Source organism: Heterocephalus glaber, unplaced genomic scaffold, assembly GCF_053883595.1.
Source record: "Heterocephalus glaber isolate CG9 unplaced genomic scaffold, H.glaber_assembly_v1.0 deba00001733, whole genome shotgun sequence".
Lineage (NCBI taxonomy): Eukaryota > Metazoa > Chordata > Mammalia > Rodentia > Bathyergidae > Heterocephalus > Heterocephalus glaber.
The window spans coordinates 346619-358677 of record NW_028258444.1 but is presented as its reverse complement, the minus strand read 5'-3'; the positions used below and the strand labels follow the sequence as shown (position 1 = coordinate 358677).

Below are 12059 nucleotides of genomic sequence, written 5' to 3'. Positions count from 1 at the left end.
GGTCCATTCCTGTTAGGCATCAACTCACACACCAAGAGATCAAATAATCTGCTCTATTTATAGTCAAGCAACATCCTTTAAATCACCACCTGAGCTCTGTCACCTGTGAGATCACCAGTGGTTTTAAATTCCATAGGAGCAAAGAATCACACTGTGAACTTTGCATGCAAGGATCTAGGTGTGTGCCTGTGAGGATCTAGGTGTGTGCTACTTGAGAGAACCTAATGCCTCATGATCTGAAATAGATCTTAGGTTGGCATTCTGCTAATGCCAGAAAATGGATGCAAATAGGGATTAAAATTAGCAGAGATGTGTTACTTCACACACACTATAATAAATCAGTTGCTCTCAGGCTTGTAACAAAATACTATTATTGAGCAGCAGGTGACATTTCAGCTGCATGTAGTGGCAGATTTTATGTCAGAATCCAACCTTTATTTTGGTCAGCATGAGGCCTGCCCATTATTTTCTTTTCCTTATTCTGAATTATGATGAGTTATAAAATTATATGATTATATATTATAATGTAGTAGTAATCATAGAAAAAAAGTGGCAATAAAGGGTTCAATCATCCCAAGGTACCCTCCTGACAGTCTGAGGACAAACTGTCTTCCATGAAACTTGTCCTTGGTATCAAAAAAGACTGAAAAGTGCTGCTCTGCAAGATCAATTAGATAAGTTCATTGTCATATTTCTTTTATTTTGAAGGCAGGGTATATTTACAAAGAACAATACATTTATTTTACTTCATCACAGTCCCAGTATTTGCCACAATTCTTAAAATGTGTGGGTGTTTAATAAAGGAAAATAGAGAGAAGAATAGAAAGAAAAGGAGCAGAGAATGAGCTGAAAATTCACATTGGTTTACAACATGACTCAAATCTATTTTCTAATAATCAATTCACTCGTAGCATATGCTTAACATAGAATCCAGGTCCTCTTTCCTAGATTATGTATAACACAAATCCAGGGTAAAACTCAAAATTTTGCTTAATGTCACCCTCAATCAATACTGGAGCTCATCCACAAAATACTTGTTTCATTTTATTGTCATGTCTTCTCTTCTGAAGTTTCAGCAAAAATATGGAATTCAAAAACCAAATAGCAGTCTCAGAATTTCTTCTCCTGGGACTGACAGATGACTCAGAACTGAAGCCCCTCATCTTCTGCCTGTTCCTGTTCATGTCCCTGATCACCATGCTGGGAAATCTGCTCCTCATCCTGGCCATCAGCTCTGAGTCTCACCTCCACACCCCCATGTACTTCTTTCTCTCTAGTCTGTCCCCTAATGACATCTGTTAAACATCACCACGATTCCAAAGATGCTGGTGAACATCCAAGCACAGGATCAGAGCATCACCTACAGAGGTTGCCTCACTCAAAGCACCTTTGTCTTGACTTTTACTGGTTTAGAAAGTTGTCTTCTTGGAGTGATGGCCTATGACTGCTATGTGGCCATTTGTCAGCCCCTAAGGTACCAGGTCATCCTGACCCCTGACCTCTGTGTCCTGCTGGTTCTTTTCTCCCTGCTCATTAGCACTCTGCATGCCCTGCTCCACACTCTGATGGCACTGCAGCTGTCCTTCTGCACAAAAGTGGAAATCCCTCATTTCTTCTGTGAACTTGCTCAGATCTTCAAGCTTGCCTGCTCTGATATCTTTATAAATACCCTTTTTAAAATATTCAACAGCAAACATATTCTTTGGTGTTCCTGTTGCTGGGTTTATTTTCTCTTATACTAAAATCATCCCCTCTGTTTTCAGAATGCCCTCAGTGGCTGGAAGGTATAAAGCTTTTTCTACCTGTGGGTCTCACCTCTCTGTTGTTTCCTTCTTCTATGGGTCAGGTTTTGGTGTGTACTTGAGTTCTGCTGTTACTGACTCTTCCACTAAGAATTCAGTGGCTTCAGTGATGTACGTTGTGATCCCTCAAATGATGAACCCCTTTATCTACAGTTTGAGGAACACAGAAATGAAGACAGCTCTAAGGCATCTTATTACTGGGAAGCCTTTTATATTCTTGTGTCAGTAGCTTTGAGTTTGGAATTCTAGAATGTGATAGAGTGACAAGAATGAACATAAGACAGACAATCTGACTCTTATGTACCAAGGTCTTTCAAGATTACTGGATAATATGATGCCTAAGAGCATTTTAACTTGTAATTTAAGCTGCTTTTAGATTCATCCAATTGTGTGATATTTGGCAAATGATTTACACATCTAAACTCTATCGTGTGGCTCTGCTTGGAAAAAACCATGAATTAAGGTTTAAATTTAAGGAATTATTTTTATGAACATTTTATTTATTTATTTCTTTTGCTACCAGGGATCAAACTGGAGACCTTGGGCTTGTGAGGCAGGTGGCAGAACCACTGAGCTAAATCCCTGGCCCTAAGCAATTATTTTTAGGTTCATTTAAAAAAAAATGCAATGCTGGAGTAGTGGATGGAACAGGGATAAGTATGAGAGAGTCTGTGCTGATATCTGGAGATGAGCTTCTGAGTGGTTTTGTATGATTCCATGGTTGGAGTCATAGTTTCTGAGTTTTACCTGACATGAAGCTAATGATCTGAGCTTTCATACACATTTCAGTAATGACTGAGATTTTCCCAGCAAGTGGACCCTACTGAAGTTATACTAACATCTCCCATCTTCATCTTCATTGTTCATTTAATTCCCACATTTATATTATGCTTTGAATTGAATTTATGAATACTTTGAAGTGTTTTTGAGATATTGGAGATTTTGAACTTCATCAGAGAAGATGCTTTCAGTTTTCATAAGAAAAATAAATCTTTACACCAATATGCTTGGATCACAAAAAGCATTATTTATACATCACTATGAATTCACATGGGTGTCTGAGGTTAGAGATTCATTGAGTGTTGCATGATGCGGAGTCTTCTTTGTGCCATTTTCATCACAACCACCAGTCCTTGTACAGTAGTTTGGATCTGAAATGTCCCCAAAGGCCTATAGGTTAAAAACTTGTTCCCCAGTTTCTGATCCTTGAGTCGGCCTGGAATCTGCATCAGGTGGAGCCAACTAGGGGGAAGTTCGGTCCTGTGGCCACGCCCCAGAAGGAGATATTGGGAAGCAGGCCATCCCTCCTCTCTTCTCATCTTCACTGAACTGAGCAGCACTGGTCCATCAGCACTTGCTCCTCGTCAAAATACTCTCCTACTTCACTGCCTCAAATGCAGTGAAACCAGCCACCCATGAAGATTTTAAACCAAAATAAAGTCTTCTCTTTTTAGGTTCATTAGCTGAAGTACTTTTTAATGTAATGTAAGGATGACTACCACACTAGGTAGCTGTTTCCCCTAAACAGAAACCCGCGTGCCCTCTGCTTGGTCCACTAACAGGAGATCTCTCTATGGATAACCTAGAAGACACTTCTGTCCAAGTTGTTTACTGGGCCTGAGAATGATACCTGTGCATCCTTATGCTTCTCACGTGATTATCCATCTTTGTTATAACAGGATACATGCTGCTTACATCAACAAAGGATACTTTTGCCAGGGATTACTCTCTTTTTTTTACCCAGTACCAGGGATTGAACTCAAGACCTTCAGCCTATGAGGCAGATGTGGCACCACTGAGTTAAATCACTAGCCCATTAATTGTCTTCTTATGCTAAATTATTTGTGTCAGTGCTAAATATAATTTCATATACTATTGTAAAATAAACAAAAGCAGAGACTGAAATTGGATTAATGCTACAAATTTTGATTGCAATACTATATGTGTCTCCTAAAAACTAATTTTGTTGGTCTATAATATATGCTCATTCCATTATATGTGTCCATATAAGATTTACATTAATTTTTTTAACCTTTCTAAACATTCAAGGTAAAGAAAACACACTTTAAGCCACAGTCACAAGCAAAGAATTTCTGAATAGGACTCCAGAAGTACAATAAATAATACCAAGAATCGATAAGCAGGATGCCATAACATCAGGAAGTTTCTGCAAAGAAAAAGAAACAGTTAACAGAGTGAAGAGAGAGAACAATGAATGGAAAAACAAATTTGATTGCAATATTTCTGATACAGAATTAATATCTATAAAAGGTAAAACACACAAAAAGCTAGTTTCTCCCAAACAAATAATCCAGCCTAAAAAGATACTTCCCCAGAGTACTGCAAATGGGAAGGGACCCATCATGGCAGAATAGTGCCAGAGGTCCATAAGAGAATATCAGAGAAGACCCAGTAGAAAATTCAGGTACTCAAGAGTGGGGGAGTTAAACATATATAAACATGAAAAATCAACCTGAAGGACAAATTCAATTGATGAAATCCAACATCAAGAGAGGAGGAGGCTTCTGGGCCAATGTGCCACCATTCCAAGGAAAGAGGCGGAATCTTCTGGGTAAACCTGCCACCACTCCAAGTGCAGAGGAGGAGGCTTCCCAGCCAATGTACCAATGCTCCCAGCCCAGAGGAGGATGATTCTGGGTTGATGCACCACTGCTCCCACTGGAGAGGAGGATGCTTCTGGGCAGTCATATCACCACTTCCAGCACAGAAGAGGAGGCCTCCAGGTCAATGAACCACCTCTCTCTGCACAGAGGAAGAGGCTTCTGGGATGACATGCCACTGCTCCCAGCGTAGAGGAGGAGGCTTCCGGGTCAGCATACTACCTTGCCTAGCATAGAGGAGAAGGCTTCTGGGGTGATGTAGCACTGCACCCAGGGCAGAGGATGAGGCTTTCAGGCCGCCATAGCACTGGTCCCAGCACAGATGATGTGAGCCATGCAGGCACCACTGGAACCTCCCCAGTGGAAATAAGAAGACACCTAAACAAGACTCAAAACCAGACCACAAGATCAAAAACAGCAACCTCAAAGGGAAACAAATTGGAATAATCTTGATACTCAACAACCTGGACACCTTGAACTGGCAACAAAAGAGGAGCTGGAAAAAAAGAAATCAGAAATAATTTCTCAGATAACAGCAGAAGTTGTTTCCATAATGCAAGACATGATTAATAAATCTAGAGGAGCTGAGGAACATGATGGAATCCCAACATAGGACACAAGTGGAATCCATAAAAGAGATACAAACAGATTTCCAGGAGATTAAAAACTCTATTGAAAATCTACGCAGCAGCATGAGCCAATGTGAGGACAGACTTTCAGATATAGAAGAAGGGGATGCAATTAGTGATCAGGAAAGTAAAGATTGCTTTAAAATTTTAAGGAACCATGAGAAATAAATTCAGCAGCTGCTAGATGATGCAAAGAAGAATAACACAAGAATAATTGGAGTCAATGAAGAAACAGAAGAGAGTGAAGATGACATAAAAAACCTGCTCACAAAAGTGATGGTAGAAAACTTCCCAAGCAGGAGAAACAAAAGTGACAAAGAGATAAGTGAGGTATATAGGACACCTACCAGCCTTGATCAAAAAAACAAAACAACTTACACATAGACATATAATTGTTAAGATTCCCAAAACTCAACAGAAGAACAAAGTTCTACAAGCAGTTAGAGAAAAGAAAGTAATCACATAAAAAGAAAGCCCATAAGCATCACAGAAGACTTCTCAATGCAAACCCTCAAGGCAAGAAGAGTTTGGAATGATGTATTCCAAGCCCTAAAGGAAAACGGTCTCCAAACCAGATTGATGTACCCTGCAAAACTATCTTTAAAAATTGGTGCAGAAATAAACTTCCATGACAAAGAGCACCTTAGGAACTTCATGAATACCAAACCAGCACTCCAAAAAATTTAGAGAATATCTTAGGAAAACACAATGAGTATCACAACCTCAGGAAGCCCAACAGAATGAATCCATCAGGCACGAGAAGAAAGCAAACTCAAAGGTGGAAAATCGAACAAAAAGAAAAAAGTCTTGACAAAGATATTTCAATATGTATCAGTTATATACATAAATGTTAATGGGATGAATTCAACAATCAAAAGAGACTGGCAAAATGGGTCAATAAGCAAGATCCAACAATATTCTGCATTCAAGAAACACACTTAATTCAAAAAGAAACTCATAAACTGAAATTAAAAATTAGAAAACAATACTTCATGCTACAGCCACCCAAGAAAAGCAGGAGTAGCTATCCTCATGGCAAATAAAGTGGATTTCAAACCAACAGTGATTAAGAGAGTCAAAGAAGGACACTACATCGTTTTAAAGGGAACAATCCAAGATGAAGAGATGACAATCATTAATAGCTATGCAACAAACACTAGTGCACACAACTATATAAAGCAAATACTAACAGACATGAAAAATCGTATCAGCACTAATACAATAGTAATGGGGGCCCTCAGTACTCCACTGAGGCAAATAGATATATCTTCTAGACTAATAAAGCAATGGAATACTAGAACTCAATCAAATTCTTGAAAAAAATGAACTTAAGAGATGTTTACTGTTCCACCTCACAAAATCAGAATACATATTCTTTTCAGCTGCACACAAGTTGTTCTCCAAAATAGACCACATACTTATTCATAGAATATATTTAAGTAAGTGCAATGGAATTTCTTACCCCCTTTATATTATCAGACCATAGTATGATGAAATTGGAGAACAATACCTAAAGAAACCTAAATATTTCATAAAAAAAGAAAATTGACCAACACACTTATGAAGAAAAAATAGGGCACACAGGAAATTAAAGACAAATAAGACAGTTCCTTCAACTAAATGACAATGAAAATACACTATATTAGAATATACCAGACACAATAAAAGAAGTCTTACATTGGAAGTTCATAGAAGTGAATTCTCATATTAGGAAAACAGAGCAAGTCCAATTAAACAATGTAATGCTAAACCTCAATCTTCCCGAAAAAGAATGGTAGGACAAACCCAAAGCTCACACAAGGGAGGAAATTATATAAACATCAGAGTAGAAATCAATGCAGTGGAGTCTAAGAGAATGATACAAAAAAAATCAATGAAGCCAAGAGTTGGTTCTTCAAAAGAATAAACAAAATTGAGAAACCCTTAGCCAACCTTATCAGATAAGGGAAAGAAAAGACCCAAATCCATAAAATTAGGAATGAAAAGGGTGAAATTACAATGGAACCAGCAGAAATACAGAGGATCATCAATATCTACTTTGAGCATGTATACAAAAATAAGATGGAAAACACAGAAGAAATGGACGGATTCCTAGATAAAGAACAATTGCCAAAGTTAAACAAGACCTAAAAATTATAAACAATCCAATATCAATCAATGAAATTGAAAATATTATTAAAAAATTATTTCCTAAGAAAATCCCAGGTCCTGATGGCTTCACTGCTGAGTTCTCTGACATTTAGAAAGGAACAACTGCCACTACTGTTAAAACACTTCAATGAAATTGAAAGGGAAACAATACTCCCAAATTGATTCATGGAAGCCAGAATCACCTTGATTCCCAAAGCAGAGAAAGACCCAACCGAAAAAGAGAACTATAGGGCAATCTCACTAATGAACATAGATGAAAAAATCCTTAACAAGATACTGGCAAATAGAAAGCAGAAAATCATCAAAAAGATCACACACCTGGACAAAGTGGAATTCATCCCAGGGATACATGGATGGTTCAACATACACAAATCAATCAGTGTAACATACTATATCAATAGAGCAAAGGACAAAACCAATATGATCATCTCAATAGATGTGGAAAAAATTTGACAAAATACAACATGCATTTATGATAAAAGCCCTACAAAAAATTGGAACAGACAGACTCTACCTCAATCTGATAAAAGCTGTCTATGAAAAACCAACAATCAATATCATACTAAATGGTAAAAATATGAAATTCTTCAAATTAAAATCAGGAACAAGTCAAGGATGTTGATTATGATGATTCCTGTTCAATATAGTTTTGGAAACATTTGCCATGGCAATTAGACAAGAGAAAGAACTAAAAGGAAGAAAGACATAAAATAAAGTCAAATTGTCATTATTTGCAGATGACATGATACTCTATATAGAAGACCATAAGGACTCCACCAAAAGTATTCTAGACTTAAAAACTAAATTCAGAAAAGTAGTTGAATACAAGGTCAACACACAAAAATGAATAGATTTCCTCTACACTAAGAACAGACTCACTGAGAGAGAAACAAGGCAAACAATTCCTTTCACCATGGCATCCAAAAAACTGAAATACCCAGGAATCAACCTAACAAAAGAAATCAAAGACCTGTTATTTGAAAACTATAGCACTCTGGAAAGAGAGATTGAAGATGCTATCAGAAAATGGAAAGACACCTCTTGATTCTGGGTAGGAAGGATCAATATAGTGAAAATGGCCATAATTCCAAAACTGCTATATAGATTCAATGTAATCCCAATTGAAATCCCACCAGCATACTTCACAGACCTTCAGAAAAAAATTAAAAGTCACTTAGAACAAGAAGATACCCAGAAGAGCAAAAGCAATACTAGGTAACAGAGAAGTGGCAGGGTGTGTTACAACCCCCAAAATTGAAACTATAATACAAAATTACTGTGATAAAAACAGCATGGCACCAGCAAAGAAACAGATCTAAGGATCAGTGGATTTCAACTCTCCAAAGATTAAAACTAGACATATATCTCTGAATGTGCACTAAACTAAAATCAAAATGGATTAAAATCTAAATATTAAAAGAGAAACTCTGAACTGGCTGGAACACCAGTTACATAACACTCTTGAAGACATTGGTGTTGGAAAATATTTTATGAACAAAACCTCAGTTGCCTATGAACTAGGACAAAAAATCAACAAGTGGGATCTCTTCTTACTAAAAAGCTTCTGCACAGTAAGAAAAACCATCAACAGTGTGATCAGACAACCCACAATGTGGAAAAAATATTTCCCTGATGGTCCTCAGGCCAAGGTCTACTCTCTAGAATATATAAAGAAATTAAGGAAATCAGACCTTCCTAATTTAAAGACCCAATCCAAAAATGGGCATCTGAAATGAATTTAGACAAAGAAGTAGAAATAGCAAAAAACATATGAAAAGGCTCAATATCACTGGTCATTCTAGAGATACAAATGAAAACTGTGACTTCACCTCACCCCAGAAAGAAAGGCTGTTATCATGAAATCAACCAATAGCAAATACTGGTGGGGCTGTGGGGAAAGAGGACACTGTTCCACTGCTGGTGGGAATGGCAACTAGTCCAACCATTGTGGAAATTGTTATGGAGATACCTCAAAGAACTAGGATTGGAAGTCACATTTGATGCAGCTATTCCATTATTATTAAATAAAAAACTACTATATACATTTAATGCAATGCCAATTGAAATTCCAAGAGTATACTTCAGAGAGCTAGAGAAAGCAATCCAAAAATCCATTTGGAACCAGAAGACACCTAGAATAGCAAAAGCAATTTTATGCAACAGAGACATGGCAGGAGGTATCACAATCCCAACCTTGAAACCATACTACAAAGCTACTGTGATAAAAACAACATATTATTGGCCAAGAAACAGACCCAAGGATCAGTGCAATAGATTAGAAGATGCAGAAATGACTCCAAATATACTCAGCCAACTCATCTTGGACAAAGGAGCCAAACACCCTCACTTGAGGAAAGATAGCCTCTTTAATAAAAGGTGCTGTTAAAATGGGGTCTCAACTTGCTAAAGATTAAAGCTAGACCTATACCTCACCTCATGCACTGAACAATTCAAAATGGATTAAAGATTTAAATATTAAAACAGAAACACTGAACCGGCTGGAAGAGAGGTTAGGTCAAACTCTTGAAGACATTGGTGTAGGAAATGATTTTACAAACAAATAGTTACTTCTTTAATAAATTCCAACAGCATACTTCAAAGAACTGGAGAAAACAAACAAAAATTCATTTGGAACAGGAAGAAACCTAGAAGAGCAAAAGAACTCTTCAAAACAGGCAAGGTAGTGGGTATCACAATTCCCAAATTAAAACTATACTACAAAGCTACTGTAATAAAAACAGCATTGTAGAGGCAAATAAAGCAGGATCAGTGGAAGAGAGTAGGAGATGCAGAAATAATTCCAGACATACTCAGCCACCTCATCTTTGACAAAGGAGCCAAACACCCTCACAAGGAAAGTTCACTTCTTTAATACATGGTGCCAGAAAAACATGGGTTTCAACTTACCAAAGATTAAAACTAGACCTATAAGTCTCAAAATGCACTAACCTTAAATCAAAATGGATCAAAGATCTAAACAGAAACACTAAACCGACTGGAAAACAAGTTAGGTAGAACTGTTGAAGACCCTGGCATAAGATTTAATTTCATGAATAAGACAGTCTCAGAAGAATTTGCACAAAGAACAACTGGTATGTCATCTTATTAAAAAGCTTTTTCACATCAAGAGAAAACACCAAGAGAGTGAGGAGTCAACCCACTGTGTGGGAAAAAATATTTTACCAGCTGTTCCTCAGACAAAGTTCTACTGTTTGGGATATACAAGAAACTTAAAATATTAGAACTCCCAAATTTAAAGACCCAATCCAAAATTGTGTATCTGAAATAAACAGACATTTCTCAGACAAAATAGAAACAGCAAATAAACAGATGAAAAAATGTTCAACATCACTTTTTTCATTCAAGAGATGCAAATGAAAACAATGCTGAGATTCCACTTCACTCCAGAAAGAATGGCTGCTACCAAGAAATAAAAAAATAACAAATTATGGTGGGGTTTTTGAGAAAAAGGTATCCTTTTCCACTGTTGTTTGGAGTATAGAGTGGTGCAACCACTGTGGAAATCAGTGTGAAGATACCTCAAAGAACTAGAATTGGAAGTGCCACTAAACCCAGCTATTCCCCTGCTGGGTATCTTCCCCAAATAATTAAAAATATCATACCACCATGATATTTTTGCACCGTTGTTCATAGCAGCACAGTTTGTAATAGCTAAAACTTGGAAAAATCCCAAATGCCCATTAACTGGTAACTGGATAAATAAAATGTGCTATTTTTATAAAATGGAGTACTACTCAGCCATAATGAATGAGAAACTAGAAACATTTATAGCTAAATGAATGTACATTGAGGCGATACTGTTAAGTGAAATAAATAGGACACACACGTGTAAATATGAAATAGTTTCTCCAGTATGAGTAACTTAAAGTGTAAATAAGCTCTAAAAGGTATAATAGATAATGTGAAATAGGAAGAAAAGGGGCAAAGGGGAAGGGGAAGTGAGAGTGGTAGGGAAAGGATAGAAGGGAATGGAATTAATATGAGAAAATGAAAAAATGGGAACAAAGTCTTTGTAAATAGAGAGGGATGAAGTGTTTGAAGGGAGGGCAGACAAAGGAGGAAAAATATAAACCAAGATAGATTATTTAAAGGTGCAAACTTCCAATGATGAATGTTACTATATTGTATAACTAAAATGAACCAATGAATTTTTTAAAAAATCCAACCTTGAGTGTATTAGAAAAGGAAGCAGTGATCACCTCTGAGACACAGCAATCCATACACCCCCACATCTGGTTACCACGCCACCTTGAGTGTGGTTCTCACATCCTGAGGGAAAGAGCAGAAGCCAGAGTCCTAGGATAGGCTCCCAACCCACTCTCCTCCTACTTGGGTAGTGGGAACACAGTGAGGCAGAGTATAACAGATTAGGAGATCAAAGAAAGTAAAAGTATAGTATCACTCAAAGGCTAGAGACTTAATGACAACCTCAGACTCCCAGAGAAGTATAGAACAAGTGCACAGCATTAACCAGGGGTCCAGATCTGGCATCTGGGAGAACTCTGCCTCTGGGAGCTGGAAATCACACTAGTTAAGCACAGGTTAGAAAGGAAGTTCCAGAACAGGCAATTCTGCACTACTCACCCAAACACTTGGAAGGTGTGTGTGTGTGAGTGTGTTATATCATGCCCACTCTCCATTATTCAGTGCAGGTGTAAAAGACTTCCCCATGCTTGCCATAGATTGCTGAGCACCAGGAGCCCTCAGTGTCACAGAGATGGTGGGTGGGCATCTGCAGTGTGTAACTGATTTAAACATGGGGGACAAAGGAGTTACAACAGTGCAGGGCATTAGCAGATACTCCCCTGTTGTTCTAAAATCCAGGGAGTTTTGTT

At 37.6% G+C, this 12059-nt stretch overlaps 1 pseudogene; it reads left to right on the top strand.

The window, feature by feature from the left end:
- Window positions 1-1077: 1077 nt before the first annotated feature.
- On the top strand, window positions 1078-2031 carry LOC101721387 (olfactory receptor 7G2-like; annotated as a pseudogene).
- The last annotated feature ends 10028 nt before the right edge of the window (window positions 2032-12059 follow it).